The sequence below is a fragment of the Marmota flaviventris genome, chromosome 7 (genome assembly GCF_047511675.1).
Source record: "Marmota flaviventris isolate mMarFla1 chromosome 7, mMarFla1.hap1, whole genome shotgun sequence".
In the NCBI taxonomy this organism is placed as follows: Eukaryota; Metazoa; Chordata; class Mammalia; order Rodentia; family Sciuridae; genus Marmota; species Marmota flaviventris.
The window spans coordinates 54,146,512-54,166,418 of NC_092504.1; the positions used below are offsets into that span (position 1 = coordinate 54,146,512).

General features: G+C 33.1%; 1 pseudogene; it reads right to left on the reverse strand.

The window, feature by feature from the left end:
• Positions 1 to 3,822: 3,822 nt before the first annotated feature.
• Positions 3,823 to 19,868, reverse strand: LOC114078703 (UDP-glucuronosyltransferase 2B4-like; annotated as a pseudogene).
• Between the last annotated feature and the right edge of the window lie 39 nt (positions 19,869 to 19,907).

A 19,907-nucleotide genomic window follows, 5' to 3' on the forward strand; every position in this document is an offset into this window, starting at 1 on the left:
ATAAAATTCCTGAGATAATGAACTGATAAGGAAGTAAATATTATTTTGGCTCACAGTTTGGGACATTTCACAGTCTGTTGGCACCATTGCTTTGGGCTGATTTTGAGGGGGTACATCACGGTAGGAGTGTATGACAGAGAAAGTGACTAGGAATTCAAAAAGAGACATAGATAGAGGAAGAGAAAGGGCTTAGATCCCAATATTCCTTTCAAGGGCATATGCCAAATGACCTAACTTTCTTCCACTGGGCCTAACAATCTAAAAATTCTACCACCTCCCAGTGTTGCCTTGAGCCAGGGACAAATCCTTTGGGACATATTCAATATTCAAACTATAAACTCTTCTCCCCACAAAAGGAAGAAGATGTGGAGGAGACAAAGTTTCACTACTTGTGTTTTTAAAATCGTATATTGCTTTTCTTTTCTTCATTGCATTTTATATGCATGATTTGTTCTTTTCTCACTGTATAATAATGAGCAACTTTTGAACATAAAATGTGTATTTTCTAATATAGAGAGGTTATATTTAAAACAATTTTTAGAGAAAAGATAAACAAGCTAAAATTTTTCTAATTATTGACCATGCAGACTGTACATTGTCCAGAGCATTCTTCAAAGCATAATTATTTTCTGTAGGGAGACCATTGTGTTATTTCTGTGACTCACGTGGGGCATCAAGGTACTCTGTGTGATTCCAGTAAAATATAGCAGCATTAATTTATGTTCAATCTTTGTCTCACAGGTTTGTGGTCCAAAGCTATTCATTCAGTAGATGACATTACACAAAAAAGGTAGAGTCATACAACCTCAGTTGGTGAACTAATTGCAAACATGTATTTTTCTCATTCTGTTATATCCTTATGAAAATAGTACAAGCTCAATTTGAGAAAATTCAGAAAATTGTGGAAAAGTATAAAAAATGAAATAAGATTGACTTTCTACTTTTTCATGTAATCTATTATATTTCATCTTTCTCCTCAGTTTCCAGCTAAACTCATAGTGAGGCTGACTTAGGCAAACTATACCTTCTTGAATAAAATCTTTTGTAATAATGCTTTATGCAGATAAGGTTTTAAATAATTCAGCAAGAAAAGATAATCACATTATGTCCAGTATTCATTTTACAGATAACTGCCAAAGACAGTATTCTGTACACCTTGATCATTTTTTACTATATTATTATGAATCTTATTAAACCCATGGCTATATTTATTTTTAAGATTCTTGATGAATTTTGACAAATGTCTCTTCTTTAATATATTCTGAAGTTATCAATGAATCTAACAGAGAAACAAGATATTTGGGGGAATAATTTCTTTTTATGAAATTTAGAAGAAAATCTCACAACTATTGATGCTAATTTAAATGTTTCTATGAATTAATAACAATAGCTGGTAATACTAATTATTGATACCGCATTATTCTTGATCTTATTCCTTATCTTCATTTTCTTCTTACTCTCTACGCAACCCCCCCACCAAACACACACACACACAAACTGCCACTGCCACTTTCTCTTTAAGTGACCAACAAAATCCTTCAACAATGGAACTAGAAGCAGGTCTCATTGGCACATGCCTGGAGGGTCTCAAGTTCTACAATCTTCTGGTTGTTCTTTTATTCACTATGGTGAAAAAGCTTACTAAATACTAACTATTCCTCAATTTGAACCATTTCAATCATGAAAATTTTCTGTGATGTTGGATTACTTCAGGGTTGATTTACCCATTTTTCAACAACTTATGTAATTTTTGTATTGCTTTTAGTGTTAAAGATTATTATAATAGACAACATGCTGAGTTCTGAAGGAAAAGTATGATGATATTTTTTTCAGTCATTCCAATGATTTAGATCCCATACTAGTGTTATGGGTATGAGGAGACAATCAGCTACTGAAGAAAGAGAAAAACTAGACAAACTCTTCATAATTACAGGTTATAGAACAGTAATTTAATTACAAACTGTCTACAAAAACTCATTACATTTCACCAACATAACTTTAACAAATATAGGTAACATTGTTTTCTGTTTGAGGAGAGAGCAAAATTCAGCATTTTTTCATATTCCTGTTCTAAATTACCAAAACATAAAATTGAGACCTAGTATCTATTTCTAAAGTATGATTATGAGAGTGGGCCACCGGGTGAATTCATTTGAAGGATTAAGAGGAAATAATAATAAGCTAATGACACTAAATATTTTCTTCCATAGCTTAACTGTAGAAAGCAGATAGGAATGACTATGTTTCTAATGCCAGAGACATTCTACTGCAAAGTGACTTAGCTGGAAGAAGGCAAATGTCTTTCCAGATGCTCAGTAGAGAAGTGATGCTGAGGCTGGATTTATACTAAAAGACATCAGCAATATGGCCTCTCAGAACCAAAGGGAACTGTTAGACTTTTTTACAGGATTGTAATTATTGAGTGTTTTTCCCAAGAAAGTTAAATGTACACAATTCTCCAAACTAAAGTTAAAGAAGTTTGAAAATTTGAGAAATCATATTGATATTATGAGGAATTCTATAATCTCAAGAGGAAAAAAATGCTTAAAAATGAATAAATAATCTGAATTTCCATTTTTTAACAAAAGAGAAATGGGCAACAAGTATATGCAAAGATCCTGTCCATCACTAATCCTGAAGAAAATGCAAATAAAAACAACCACAAGAAATAATCAAATATACATAACAAGGGCTATACTCAAAAAGACAAAAAAAAAAAAAAAAAAAGAAAAATGTTGGCAAGGGTGCAGAGTAAGAGGCAATCTTACAGACCACTACTATAATGTAAATTAGAACAACCACCTTGGAAAAGAAGTTTCTTGAGAAACTAAAAATACATCTCACCTGGAGCTCAACTTTTCCACTAAGGAATAAAAAGAATTAAAGAAAAAGACATCAGTAGTATATCAAAATGATTCCTGTACCCCCATGTTATTGCAGCTCTCCCAACATTAGCCAGGATAGGAAATCAAGTAACATATTCAACTTTTTAGATAACAAAAGTGAAATATATATGCAGTGAATTATTATTCAGCCATAAAAATGGAATGAAATCCTATGCTTGTAGGAGTTAGAAAGGAACTGGTGAACATCATGTAAAATAATATAAACTAGACCATAAGAGAGAGTACTGTGTGTCTCCTTCATGTGTAAAATTAACAAAAGTTGATTTCATGGAAGTAGGTTTAGCATTATGCTAAGCAGAATCTAGGTAGGATAGGAGGGTGTGGGAATAGAGATGTTGGACAATAGGTACTAAACCACAGTTAGTTAGCAGGAAGAAGTCCAATTGTTCTGTGCCAAGCCAGGTGACAGTAGGGTACAACTTTTCATGTATATCTAATAAAGATATAGAAAAGAGGAGGTTAAAAGTTGGTTATTATAGAAGTTATAAATAAGTATTTAAATGAAGTAAATGAAAATGAACTGTATTTGACATTATATATATTATCCATGTATTAAGTTTTCTACTCTGCATAATAATGGTTACAATATATAAAAAGATTAATAATTTCAGAAATTTGAAGTTTTGAAATATTATCTAATATTTCTTCAAATTCGTTTACTTTTCCATGTGTTCTGTTTACATTTAGCTACACAAAATATATATTTTTAGCATCACATTGATTGAATAATAAGAAGTCATATAGTCACTGCATCAGTTTGATTTTCACTTTTAAAAGTCCTGATTTAGTAAAAGCACACATCACATTGTATAAATCAATTAATGTTTGAAAATTAGACTAAAAATAGGAGAAAATCTATTTTCACTGTCAAGGGAATCTGTCTATACATATATCTAAGTGAAAAAAAATGTTATATTCACAAAGGGACTTTGATGACTATATTCAATGCTTTGAGCAAATCAGTACTTGTCCTTGTGTTAAAATCCAATCTAACAGCTGCTCTCTTGATCTTCATGTGAGAAATGTTATCAGGTTGATCCACAAACAATGGAATGCCAACCATAGGGATCCCATGAGAGATGGCCTCATAGATGCCATTGGTTCCACCAGGAGTTATAAAAGCCCTGGTTTTTGGATGACCTATGATTAGAAGAAATTAAGGCACTCTGCCAATTTTGAGTCATAAATAAGATCAGAAATGCACAACATGAGCCATTGGAGATGAATTATTTTCTAGATATCAGATTATTATAACCATGAAACTGCACTGAAATTATGAAGGCTACATGGAAGTATGTGAATTGAGACTTGAAAGTGGAAGCAAGGTTGCCATGTAAATAAAAAGAAAGAGAACACTCTGCGTAGTAGCAATATCATGTGTAGTTTAAAAGTGGAAGTATGAGAATGTGTACAATTAAAGAAATTGTGACAGCTTTGAGTCAGTTATGCATTATCCAAGGCAGCAGAAAGTAGGGTAGTTGTGGTGCTGGAATCAGAGGTAGGACTGACTACACTTCATCATGAATTGAAGTACACTTCACAATTATAATCAAAGATTGTTTTTATAATGGAAAATTCAGAGAACATTGTGTGAAAGGAGAGGGATCTTTTTTTATGGCATTTCAAATAGCTCTGCTGTATGTCAAAGTATAGGTGTAAAATTGCAGAAATAGAAGAAAAAGAGACAATGCAGAAATTGATAAAAAAATTCACTGAGAGAGGTAATTACAACTGAAATATAGATAATTTATTATGCCATGTATAATAAAATGTGAAGAGTTGATCAATCTCCATTTTCCCTGAAAAGAGAGTAAATATAAAGAACTTAGGTAATTAATGACTTTTTCATTAATATTTCTAATACAATTATGAATGACTCAACTATTATCTTTATGATTAAGTTTTTTTTTTTTTTTTTAAAGAGAGAGTGAGAGAGGGAGAGAGACAGAGAGAGAATTTTTAATATTTATTTTTTAGTTATCGGCGGACACAACATCTTTGTTTGTATGTGGTGCTGAGGATCGAACCCGGGCCGCATGCATGCCAGGCGAGCGCGCTACCGCTTGAGCCACATCCCCAGCCCTATGATTAAGTTTTTTTAAAATATATTTTCATGATTCATTTCCCAAATCTTACCAAGGAGGTCACCTTCGGGAATCCACTTATACAGTCGAATGTTGAGTCCTAATGTATCTGGTTTCTTACCATCAAATCTCCATAAAATCTGTTAAGGTAGAGCAGACCTCTTATTCATTGAGACAACTTCAAAATATAGCAGGTTAAAATATGGAAGAGATTATGAAATTTCATAGCCTAATGCTTCTGATACAACAGATAATGAAATGAAAAATAGAAAAAGATATGATAATGTGAACAACTTAAATGGTGATTTAAATAGAGGACATTTTTATGTACATATTTTTATATTTAACAATGTTTGCTGCTATATGACCTCCAGGGTTCATAAATATTTGACAAGCTAAATGGTTTTATCAATGTGATATACATGTATTTAAATATTGATGGTTATAATAATTCTATTGTAGGACAAAAATCATTAAAAATTTCTAATGGGCTCCCCCATTTATTAATCTATATTTATAGTGCTTATCAACATTTAAATTTAATGTTACACTTTTTTCTTTTGTTTTTTATTTCTTATTTTTATTATTATTTTTTAAAACATTTATTTTTTTTATTTATATTTATATATAACAGTGGAATGCATTACAATTCTTATTACATATATAAAGTTCAATTTTTCATCTCTTGTTGTATACATAGTATACTGACACCAATTGGTTTCTTCATACATGTACTTTGGATAATAATGATCAGCACATTGAACATTCATTAGTTACTCCATGCCCCCTTCCCTTCCCTCCCACCTCTCTGCCCTATCTAGAGTTCATCTATTCCTCCCATGTTCCCTCTCCCTATTCTACTATGAATCAGATTTCTTATCTAAAAGAAAACATTTGGCATTTGGATTTTAGGGATTGGCTAACTTCACTTAGCCTTATCTTCTCTAACTCCATCCATTTACCTGCAAATGCCATGATTTTATTCTCTTTTATTGCTGAGTAATACTCCATTGGGCATATATCCCACATTTTTTTAACCATTTATCTATTGAAGGGCATCTAGCTTGGTTCCAAAATTTAGCTATTGTGAATTCTGTTGCTATAAACATTGATGTGGCTGTGTCCCTGTAGTATGCTGTTTTTAAGTCCTTTGGGTATAGACAGAGGAGAGGGATAGCTGAATCAAATGGTGGTTCCATTCCCAATTTTCCAAGAAATCTCCATACTGCTTTTCATATTGACTGCACCAATTTGCAGTCCCACCAGCAGTGTATGAGTGTACCTTTTTCCCCACATCCTCGCCAACACTTATTGTTGTTTGTCTTCATAATAGCTGCTATTCTGACTGGAGTGAGATGAAATCTTATAGTGGTTTTGATTTGCATTTCTCTAATTGCTAGTGATGCTGAACATTTTTTCCTATGTATTTCTATTGATAGTACATCATCTTCTGAGAAGTGTGCCTTCAGGTCCTTGGTCCATTTATTGATTGGGTTATTCGGATTTTGGGTTTTTTTTTTTGTTGTTGTTTGTTTGTTTGCTTTGTTTTTTGGTGTCTAGCTTTTTGAGTTCTTTATATACCCTAATGACTAGTGCTCTATCTGATGTGTGAGGGGTATAGATTTTCCACCAAGATGTAGGCTCTCTATTCACCTCACAGATTGTTTATTTTGCTGAGAAGAAACCTTTTAGTTTGAGTCCATCCCATTTATTGATTCTTGATTTTAATTCTTGTGCCCAGGGAATCTTATTAAGGAAGATGGGGCCTAATCCCACATGATGGAGATTGGGGCCTCCTTCTTCTTCTATTAGACACAGGGTCTCTGGTTGTATTCCTAAGTCCTTGATCCATTTTGAGTTGAGTTTTATGCATGGTGAGAGATATGGGTTTAATTTCATTTTGTTGCATATGAATTTTCAGTTTCCCCAGCACCATTTGTTGAAGAGGCTATCTTTTCTCCAATGCATGTTCTTGGCAACTTTGTCTAATATAAGATAATTGTAGTTTTGTGGGTTAGTCTCTGTGTCCTCTATTCTGTACCATTGGTCTACCAGTCTGTTTTGGTGCCAATACCATGCTGTTTTTGTTACTATTGCTCTGTAGTATAGTTTAAGCTCTGCTATAGCAATGCCACTAGCTTCACTCTTTCTGCTAAGGACTGCTTTAGCTATTCTGGGTCTCTTATTTTTCCAGATGAATTTCAGATTGCTGTTTCTATTTCTATGAGGAACATCTTTGGAACTTTAATTGCAATTGCATTAAATCTGTATAGTGCTTTTGGAAGTATGGTCATTTTGATAATATTAATTCTGCCTATCCAATAGCAAGGTAGATCTTTCCATATTCTAGGGTCTTTTTTGATTTCTTTCTTTAGAGTTCTGTAATCTTCATTATATAGATCTTTCATCTCTTTTACTAAGTTGATTCCCAAGTATTTCATTTTTTTTTTTTGAGGTTATTGAGAATGGGATAGTTTTTCTCATTTCCCTTTCTGAGGATTTGTCACTGATATACAAATGGGTTTGATTTATTGGTGTTGATTTTATATCCTGCCACTTTTCCAAATTCATTTACTATTTCTAGAAGTTTTCTTGTGGAAATTTTAGGGTCTTCCAGGTATAGAATCATATCATCAGCAAATAGTGCCAATTTGTGTTCTTCTTTTCCTATATGTATCCATTTAATTTCTTTCATTTGTCTAATTTCTCTCACCAATGTTTCAAGAACTACATTAAATAGAAGTGGTGAACGAGGGCACTCCTGTCTTGTTCCAGTTTTTAGAGGGAATGCCTTTAATTTTTCTCCATTTAGAATGATGTTGGCCTGAGACTTAGCATAGAAAGCCTTTATGATGTTGAGACATGTTCCTGTTATCCCTAATTTTTCTAGTGTTTTGAACATAAAGGAGTATTGTATTTTGTGAAATGCTTTTTCTGCATCTATTGAGATGATAATATGGTTCTTATCTTTAAGTCTATTGATGTGATGAATTACATTTTTGATTTCCATATGGTGAACTAACCTTGCATCCCTGGGATGAAACCTACTTGATTACTTTTGTATTCAATTTGCCAGAATTTAATTGAGAAATAATTCTTGTAGTACCCATGCAGATTGTCTGTATCTCACTTTGATGTTGAGCTTCCAGACCCTGCTGGTGTCCCTCAATGGGTGCTACTGCATCCTGGATCTGGGAACTGTATAAGTTGGAGTGTGTAGATCTGGGCCACTGAGGTTGACCTCTCATGGTAGTCTGCTGGTCAGAAGGGGCAGTCCTGAACCACAGCCTAGGCTCTGGCAAAGTCTGCCCTGCTGGGAAGGGGCTGGACCAGGCTTGCTATAAGCCTGGGCCCTGCAAAGGCAGCTGTGGGTGGATCTGAGCCTTTGTGCTTGACCTCCCACTAATCTGCTGGTTGGAAGGGACGTTCTTGCCCCCAAAGCCTAGGCTCTGGCAGTGTCTGCCCCCTGTGGGAGGGGTGAACTGTGCCTACTGAGATCCTGGATCCCCCTGGGCTGATGTGTGTGGTCTGGGCTGCATCTGGGTTCCTGTGGTAGTCTGCTGGTCAGAGGCTAGGCTTTGGTGAGTGTCTGCCCTGTATCAAAAGCAGTGGACCTAGGCTGCTGTGGGCCTGGTCCCCACAGAGGCTGTTGTGTGTAGCTCCACTTTTTTTCCTTTTGAGTGGTGTGTGAGAAAATTTACTCAAACATATTTCCTGAGAATAAATTTTTCTGGTAGTGTTTGCTCTTGTGTGATCATGTTTCTCTAAGGCAGAGAGTCCATGGTAAGGGCAGCTTCCTGTTTCCTTCCTGTCTCCTGTCCAAGACATTTTCAATCTTGAGAAAGGAGCAGAGCAAGTCACTAGGGCAGGTTGATTTTTCTTTTTTCTAAGTCTGGTTGGTTTGGTAGTTATCTTGGTTTTCCTACTCTGAATAGAATGAAGGACAGCTCCAGGAATAGGCCCTTTTTATCATTTAGGAGAAGAATGGAGGCCAAGATTATGTAGAAAGATGGCAATCTGTGATGCATTTTGACTTTTTAAGACCTACTTATTGTCATTGTGTTGGTGCTCATTCAAACTTAACTTCTTTGGTATCTACAGCGTTCTCAGGGGTCCTGCATGGAAAAAAAGAGGATAAGGCAGGGCAGAATTTGGTATTTTGGTATATCTGTCATATTAATATAATATTATATTCACACTGAACCTATGAATATATTTGTGCTTTAGCATAATGTTAATGCTGACTTTTTAAAATCAGAAATTATCTCTGCACTGTTTTAACAGTTGCTATATATATTTGGTTTTAAAAATGAATACTGAGATAAATTTATACATACCACAAGTGTGCATCTTTTGCAAGGAAAATCATTTATAAGACCCTTTACAGAGTTAAACAGACTCTTTCCACAGTTCTATACCATTATCTAACCTTTTTAGGAATCTGGGCAAGAGTTAATGCAATCATTTTGGCCCTTTCTTTCATCAAGTTTCCAATCATTGACCCCACTGAAAAAAATCACAACACCATTCTCTCCTGAGCTCTGGACAAGGTCTTCCATTTCCTGTGAAGGAAAGAATTTGCTCTATCACAAATCTAACAACAAAGCAAAGATTTATTCAAATAAGGAGAGAAAAAATATTTTCAGGACATACTAAATTAGTGGCTTTTTTAAAAAAATTAAGTTCATATATACATAACATAAATATATAATTTTAACCTTTTTTGAGGTACATAGTTCAATAATGCTACACATACACATATCCTAATGCCAACATTTGTAGAACACTATTACTTTGTTAAACCAAGAAATTATATAAATTGGACACAATTATTGTTTTCTCACTCTGATCTTTTACTACCAATACTTCTACTTTCTGTTTCTCTAAATTTGTGTAGTATAGATACTTAATACATATGGAAGGTTTTTGTTGTTGTTATTTCTTAAATATATTGTTGTTGTTTTTAGTTGTAGATGGACACAATACCTTTATTTATTTACATATGGTGCTGAGGATTGAACCCAGTGAATCACATGTGATATGCAAGGAAAGAGCTCTACCACTGAGCCACAACTCTAGCCCCTTTACTGGGATTTTTTTTTAAAAAAATCTGTATTCTACTTATTCATTTGTGTGTGGTGCTGATGATCGAACCCAGGGCCTCACTCTAGCGCTGAGCTATAGCCTGAGCCTCCCTTTACTGGATTTTTTTGTTTTTACAGTGTAGTTTAAGTAAGTTTCATCTGGGTTGTGGCACAGTTTCACTATTTCCTATGTATTATAGGGTAAGTAATGTCCCAGGGATGTAAGTTATATAAGATATACATATATTACAAATAGCCTATCTGTGTATCCTCTTAGACACTTACTTTGCTTCCAAGACTTCACTTTTGGCAATAGTGTTGTTGTGGTTATGTGTGTGCAAGTTCCTCTTCAAAACTTATAATCACCCAAATTGGCTTCCATAAGACCTTTCTCTTTCTTTTCATCACCACTCCCTCCCTCCTCTTATTGTTTTTAACACCTTCATAGTTCCCCTAGTATCTTCACTCCCTTTCATGTGCTTCTTTTCAAGATCCACCTAGTTCTCTCACTCTGTGTCCTAAGCCACACTTTTCAGTTCCTGCTTCAGCCTCACTGTTCCTCTAGTCACTTGTTCTTCTGACCCAACTGAGAGCTCTCAAGCAACTCAGGATCCCCGGAGGCAACTACTGGAGATTTAACAGAAAATAAATATTATTGGAAATAAAATAATTTAGTCTCACTTTAATAAAAATGGCAATTATCAAGAATACAAGCAACATTTAATGTTGGCAGAGATGTGGGGTAACAGGTACATTACTGGTGGAACTGCAAGTTGGTGCAACCATTATGGAAAGCAATATGGAGATTCCTCACAATAATTAGAATGCAATTGCCATTTAACCCAGCTATGCTTTTCCTTGGCATATACCCAAAGAACTTAAAATCAGCATACTACTGTGATGAAGCCATATCAGTGCAGCTCAATTCACAGTAGCCAAACTATGGAACTAACCTAGATGCCCTTCAATAGATGAATAGACAAAGAAAATATTTATATATATATATATATATATATATATATATATACACACACACACTCTAATGTTACTCAACACTAAAGAAAAATGAAATTATGGAATTTACATATATGGATGGAGCTAGAGAATATCATGATAAGTGAAATAAACCCATCTAAAAAACCAAAGGTGGATGTTTTCTCTGATATGCGGAAGCTAATTCACATTACAGGGTGGATTGTAGAGAAAAATAGAGTTTCTTTGGATTAGAAATAGAGAATTGAAGGGAAAGGAGGCAGTATGTGGGTAGGAAGAATAATAGAATGAATCAAATATTATTACCCTGCGTACATGTGTGATTACGTGACAGGTGATAATAAGAAGCTACACTCCTTTTATGTATGATGTGCAAAATGCTTTTTAATAATTTTATTTTTCTTTAACTAATGAGAAAAACTTTAAAAATAGAAGAAAGAATTAAAATTACTATATTGTACACTCAGCTATGCTTAGAAGACATTCTGAGCACCACAAGATATCTGTCTCCTCAGCCTATTCAGCCTCCATAAGAGAGACTCTCTATGTGAGGAGAAAAGAAAATGTTAAAATCCTTCTTCATAAGCATTAGTTAAAAAAAAAACTTTGTATTGTGCAGGTAATTTCAAATTGTTGTATTTTTATCAAAAACAGTAGAATCATTGAGTTTTGTATTAGAGTGTTACCTGACTTATGGCCAAAATTTTAGAATGCATTTCATAGGGTCTGTAAAGATATGTTATTCAGTTTGTTTATTTATGTAAGTATGTGATACGTTTATATGATATTTCCTAAGTACAAGATGGTATTCGTTATTAAATTTATAAAATCCCTGTACAGATTTCTATTCACATTGACTTAGAGTTAAATCAACATATGTAGAAACTAGATCTAACCAAACATTTAGAATACAGAGAAATAAAGAAATCCAAACAGGCTTCATGTGCACATGACTTGAATAAATCTTTGGTAAAAAAAGATTGCATTGACATTGGTTTAATGAAAAAAAACTGTTTCTGAACAACCAGCATTAAGTATTTTATTAGCTTATATTTTCTTTCTGTATGTATTAAACAGTCACATAGTGTTAACAAGGAAATACCTTGAGATGATACCTGATTTTGCTGGTGTCATTGTATCTTCCCAAAAAGAGTGTTTGAAAACATTTGTCTTGATAACTTGATATATACTATTATGTGGTATATATTAATTACATACTAGCCCATTTCAAACTAAAATTAACCACTTAAACACTAATTAAAGAATGGAACCATGCATTTTTGTAATTTTGACATGGGGCTCTAACATATGTATTTGGTTTTGTTAATAAACACAAGATATACTTTGGTGACAAAATAGTCATGAATTCTAGGATTCCCTCCTATCTGCATTGAAAAACAAGGTATTTCTTATCAGGTCCAGGAACCTTAAATTATCCTAGGGACTACAGGTAAAGAGGAATTTATCAAAATCTAAGAGTATTAAAGGTAAATTCTGATACCTGATTTGACTTCCCAGCCTTAAGTGGAGATTAGAATTCTTATTTGATACTCCTAGCAAAAAGATTCAGAAGGCAAATTCACAAAGCACTATGCAGTCAATTCCCATTCCATTTGTACTGATGTAAACAATTCTATAAATCCAAAACAGTTGAGACACATTTTGTCAAGAATAACCTTACTCACTTACTTTCTTAATAAGATTAAGAGATTGTAGGTAGATTTTGTTATAATAGAATGTTATAGCATATCTTTTTGTATTACTCTAACCTGGATTGGTTCATGTGTCCATCCTCGATGAATTTTTAATTCTGGTTTCCTTCATTATGTGGCTACAACTCACCAAACAAAATTACCATATTAGCCCCCGTCCTCCTGACTTGGTCCATAGAGAATAATATCCTCAATTCCCAGATACTTATCTGACGCTCTAAAGTATCCCCCCCCCTTCTGAAGCTGAATGCTTCTATTTGTGTGGTTGTGACGTTGATGTCTATGCCATTACCAAGGACTCAAAATTGAATGACAAATTTCACGGCATAATCATTGCAGATCATGTGCCAAATATTCTGCAAATGAACCGTGGGCATGTCTGAGCCAACTTGAACAGCTTCTTGCTTCTTGTTTTTCCTTGAAGAAGCCTCTGAAGAAATAAATTGCTTTGGTGTGTTTCACTAAAAATAAAACATTTACGGGCTTTTCCCTTTGTTAGGATCAGACCCATCAAGTCTCTTTCACTTGTCAATGCCCCACCTTTGAAAAATATTTTCCTGCATCTTTTGTATTTATTTCTTGATATTACTTTTCTAGCTTTTTATGTCCAGCCAGCCCACACCTCTGAGGGTTAGAAATTCCTTCCCAGGCCAAGGGAGACAATTTTTTGTTAAAAGTGATGTGTAAACTTTATGTAAAACTTTTTAGTTAAACTGTTCTGATGTTACTTAATATCATTTATTACTAAACTGGTACAAGATTCTGATTCACCGAATACTTTTGATGTACCACAATGCAGTGGTGATGATTGTGTGGTGAAGTATGGTGTGTTCATTGCTCCTTTATTTCTCTACACATATAAAGAACAATTAGGATAAATTGAAGAAAATCCTTACATATCTTTTTCTTTGCTCTAAAATCACTTATTAGATTAATTTCATCAGAATATTGCAAATTGTACCTCTAAATCATTCTTTATTGTTAAGAGTCATGTTTATTCCCTAATTGTTTATATATTTAGCTACATGTTTGATGAACATATTTCTGTACATATTATGACATGAAATCATATTGTAAAATTGAGGTCCCTGTAGAATTTCCTGTGTATACCTGACTGTGACAGATTTCTTATATCACCTACTGGGTTTGGCAGGAAATTCACACAAGTGGGAGAATTCCACCAGGCCTTTCTCCAGTAGAGATTTGGTCACACTATTGAATAACTCACTTCAGTGTTTTGAAATTTCTGAAAAAAATGCTTCCTGAAATTGTCCTGGAATTATCCTAACAGGTGGTTTCTGATCCTTTGCCTTATATATTCTATACAAGAATAATTGTACCTTGTTCAATAAAGTCCCTAATTCAAAAATGAAATAGAGATCCAAAAGTTTTTTTGAAATCTTGTCAATTTCCACACTTTTCTTAATGTTTCTGTTTTCAAGTCACTTTTTTCTGTTTTCATCTGTGAAATGATATTCACATTCTCAAAAACCACATAGTATATTTCATTTTCTAACCACTGGTTAGGCTTTGTTTGAAAAAAAAAAATATCTTAAGCAACAACATGAAATAACTTCACATTTGTTGCAGGTCCCATATTGTCTTCAACATTGTTTAAAATTATAATTTTAACTTGATTATGTCTTCTTTTTGATGAATGCATTATTCCTGTGACTCACATGATACATCCAGATAGTTCGTGTGTTCAGATGACTTTTAGTAATGTAGCCAATTTTATTTGCTATTTATTCTCACTGATGCTCTGCTTAAATACTTCTTCATCCCTATTATGAGAAATTTGCCTATTGTCTTTTATTTATTTATTTACTCATTCATTTTTTAAATTGTGTGCATACTTATATGATTAACTGAAATATCCTCAGATTACAGACTAACCACTGAGAAGACTGGTTCTTCTCATTCTACAACAACCTTTAAAATTCAATTTTAAAATTTTATCATAAAAATTGGAATAATATAATAAACAGAAATTTTCTTAAAAATAAACTACTTGTTGTTTCAAATTTAAATTTATTTAACTTTTATGTGTTTTAAGGGCTAGAGATAGAATTCAGTGTTCCAGCATTTGCTTAGTAATTAAGAGGACCTGGGTTCCATACTTAGATAACAAATACATATAAATTTTCATGTTTTTGTTGTGTTTTGTTTTCTATTCTTACAACTAAGTGCATACATATGGCACATATTTATAGATATTTAGGCACATATTATATATGCCTATTCATCCTCCAAGAAAATATCAATCTTATTTAATATATATCCCTCATTTTCCAAATATATTTGCATAATGGCTGAAAATGAAGTTGAGTATTCTTGGATAAAATGATTGTAATTGTATAACATGAAAAAAGTATATATTTTACATCATTCCTCCATGTTGTATATCTAAATGATTTCCAATTTTTTTATAAATAAATGCTATAAATATGATTACAGCATAACATTTTTGTCTGTGTAATTTCCAAAGTCATGAAGCAAATAGAGCTAGGCATTTTTATTTTTGTGTAATACTTTGTAAATTTTTTGCTTTCCCATAACAGTTATACAGGTTTTGGAGATTTGTGTGATAATTCAACATATGTATATAAAGCTAAATTATCAAATCAAAGTAATTAGTACCTGTGCCATCTTAAGCATTTATCATTTTTTTTTCTGCTGGGAACATTTCAAACCCTTTCTTCTAGCTATTTAAACCATACAAAAATTTAGAAAATGTGCATTTTTTCTGATTTTTGCTATATTTTCCAAATATATTATTCTTCCAAATATATAGAAATTTCTGAGAATCTAATGGTGTATGGTGAGAACGCACATTGGAGCTATAAATATTCATATAGGTCTGACAATCACTGATGTGGATTTGAATTTTATTTATGAAACTTCATTACCACAACAACCTTTCTTAAATATTATGATTAGTCTGCTAATCATCCTCTTTCTTGTCCTCTTTTATCTGTTATCTTAATTTTTCTATTGACACTGTCATTATCCCTTTATCTAAATGGAGAAATATTTTACCCAAGTGTTTGGCAGTTCAGACTGTTTGTTTCACTGCTTGTGGAATGAGGGGTGACTATATTGGATTTTAAACTTTTAATAAGATCAGATTTTATGCTGCTACTGAAGATGTAGCCAAAAAGTCTCTTAAATGATCACATAATGAAGCAGTAAAAAATGCTTGCTTTCCAACTGTGTTATTAAGGTGTGATATTCATTAAAATACATTAATTTTTTGCTTCATTTTAAGATATATAATTCTATAAACTTATAGATCTGTTCATAATTATAAACTCAGGGCAGCCTACAAATTCAAGTCTTACAAATTAACAAGTATTATTAAAAATCCACAATTTGCACTCCATGTTACCTGTGCAATATATATTTTTTCTAATATTGTTGTTCAGCAGTTATGCTATGGAGACCCATGATCTCTCAGGGAGTATTCTTGAGGCACCCTATAGACTTGAGGTAGACAAGAAACACTTCTGGTCTTCCTTATCATAACATTTCCCACACAATTTCTCTTTCTTGTGCACAGTCTACATTTCAATGGGGAATGGAAGGTGTTTGTAGCAGAGACTGTGCTACTTTGTTTCTCCGCATATTCAGCACTTTCCTGTGGTACATGCTAGTCCCTTCTCAATATTCTTTCAGAGAATGACTGGTATTTTTTTTATGTGTTGAATAATGAATTTCTACATTTAACTCACCCTATCCTTGAAAGGTCTTCTTCTGAAACAAAGATAAAATTTACATATTTGTGATAGTATAGATGTGAAAGATTTCAATATAGGTCTCTTTGCTCCATTTTCTATAATTCTGTAAATGTGATTAAGCATTCTGAATGAGGAAGAGAGAATAACTCCTGGTGAAAATGAAAGGATGACAGAACCAACTAAATGGAAACAAGTTTACCTTAGGCAGAGATTTGGCAGGTCTGCAGTGGAGTCCTCCAACAATATCTACATTTGGTAGGGTTGAGTGAGAAAATTCCAAATCCCAGTAGGTGCAAATAAGCCAGATATCTGCTTTAGCCATTGTCTCTGCCAATATAGTGGGTCATCCTGAACAGGAAATAGAAGACTAAATCTATAGAACATTGGGAAGTTTTTGTGCAGATAGGAATACGCCTCATGTTGGAAAGAACTTTCAATAATGAAGAAATATATGTTTAAAAGTGTGTTTAGTTTTGTGCCTCAGATGAAGCACTAATCTCCAGGATATATAAAGAACTCAAAAACCTGAAAACCAAAAAAAACCCCAAATAACCCAATCAATAAATGTGCTAAGGAACTGAACAGACACTTCACAGAAGAAGAAATACAATTGATCAACAGATATATGAAAAAATGTTCATCATCTTTAGCAACTAGAGATGCAAATCAAGACTACTGTAACATTTCATCTCACCCCAATCAGAATGATGATTATCAAGAATACAAGCAACAATAAATGTTGTTGAGAATGTGGGGAAAAATGTACATCCATTTATTGCTGGTGAAACTACAAATTGGTGCAAACTTTATGAAAAGCAATATGAAGATTCCTCAGAAATTTTGGGATGGATCCACCATTTGACTCAGTTATCCCACTCCTTAGTTTATACCCAAAAGTCTTATAATCAGCATACTACAATGATGCAGTCACATCAATGTTCATAGCCACTCAACTCACAATAGCTAAACTATGGAACCAACCTAGATTCCCTTCAGTAGATAAATGAATAAAGAAAATAATGTACATATATACATGGAATATTAATCAGTCTTAAAGAAGAATAAAATTATGGCATTTGCAAGTACATTGATGGATGCTAAGGGAAATAAGTCAAACTCAAAAAAAAAAAAAAAACAAATGCCAAATGTTTTCTCTGATAAGCAAATGCTAATCCTCAATGATGGGAAGGGAAGAATGAAGGAACTTTATACTTTGCAGAGAGGTATGAGGGAGTGCAACGGCTATGCGGATGGGAAAGTTGATGGAATGAGGTAGTCATTATTACTCTGTGTACATGTATTATTATAGTATTGGTGTGACTCTGAATCATATTTGGCTAGAGGAAGAAACTGAGCACCATTTGTGTACAATACATTCAAATGCATTCTACTGTCATGTATAACACATTAGAAAAATTTGTTTTTCAAAAGGTATGTGTAGTTTAATAAAGCTACCATGTGCATGGAAAATATGCATACATAGTCTATATTTATTATATATATACATATATATATATGATGCTTATAAATATATATATATATATATATATATATATATATATATATATATATATATATAATATATAAGCTTTTGGAGTAGACTTTATCTGTAATCTCTTAATTCTTTACAAGGTTAATTGCACAAAAATAAGCTGGCCAGTATAGATACAAATATTTAGATTTTTACCTAAAGTGGAAAAAGCAAATAACAGAAATGTAAGCAAACATTAGAGTTACATAATCCATTATTCATACCATGCTAATAAAAGAACATTTCAGTATTCTTTCATCTAGTTTGTATAATTTAGAGAAAACTCTAACCCTTGTTCTGCTAGTGAACTGAAAAGAGTTTAAATATGATTCTGTTCTTTGTGCCTACTACCTCCTTTGGGTTCACGTTAGGAGCTTGTAAATATTTATTACACAAAAAATATTTTGAAAAAAGTGCTGGAAATTGTAACAATATAAAACAGAATTATTTTTGTTTAGTTTTAATTTTCATCTTTTTTTTTCTTTGACAGATAGTTTAAAACACAAGACTAATAATTTACATTTTTGTGCTTTAACATTATAGGCCTTAAAGAGAATGACTTGCAAACACTTAGTGAAGGAATTTGAAAGTGCTAAAAAAAAAAAAAAAATTAAGAGCCTCCTGGTATGGGATGGAAACAATGTCACACAATGGAGAAGGAATTTATTAAGCAAACTGACAAAAGAGTTTCTAAATGAAGAATCTAATTGAACTAAAGGGAAACAATTTTCTTAGTGCTACATGGATCGTTGTAATAGAAATATGAGTGTAAGTCCTCAATCTCTGTGTCTAGGTTCAAGAAGACAGTAAAGTTTAAAATTAGTTTTCAAAGATAAATGAAATGAGTAGTGCAATGGTAAACTGTATGTAGTTGCCTAGAGAAGTCCTCTGGGCTCTATGGGGTGGGTATATGATTTTCTAGTGTGTTTTATACAAATGATGGCCAGAAGTTTCTGACACTTCAATGTATATTTTTCTGAAGCACTCTGAGCTTCATAGATGATTTTATTTTATTACATGAAACTACTAAAATAATTTTCTGATTTTCTATTGTTATAATTTCACAATTATAAAGGTCCAGAAAAGTTAGGACCTTATGGTACAAGTCACTTACCTAATATTTCACTGTAAAACTGATTCCATCTCTTCAAATTAAATGATTCAAACCAAAAATCAAAATAATGAATTACAGAGTATCTTTCATTTCATTGAATGTCATTTCATCACTTAATCCTGAAAACATTATAGGCACATGGGAAGAAAAAAGAGAAGTCCCCCAGTACACTTTTCCACTATGTAACCAGGAGAGAAACAGAGAGTGTACACAAATGGTTTTTGAAGAATTTCAGCCAGCAGCTCACCACAGGGACAAATGGCATCTGAAAGAATGACATCAAACCTTGACTCTTGTAGTTTTGTCATGAGTTTCTTGTTCAAAACTGCATCTCTACATACATTCTCTACATAATCAGAAAATTGACTCAAAATTTCATGAAATTTTAAATAATATTTCCAAAATATCTTTTATTGCATCTCATAAATCAATGCATTTAGTGATTGAGAAGAAAAATCTCTATATCTCCTCTTTACAATGATGAAGGATAGCTCTCAAATTTAATTGCAGATGATTTGTAACCATCCACAAAAATGGAACCTGAAGGTTTCAAAACAGTCCCCTCATGCCCCCCTCTGTGGGAAGTCCTCCAATATTGTCTTTATATTGATCCAATGGTTGTATTCCATTGCCCACACCAGCACCTTTCCACAACTTGCAGAACCAAAGTGAATACTCAGCAGTAACAGGAGCAGAACTGCAGTCATTTTCGTAGACATCCTGGGGAAATGCAAGGCTTCCTTTCA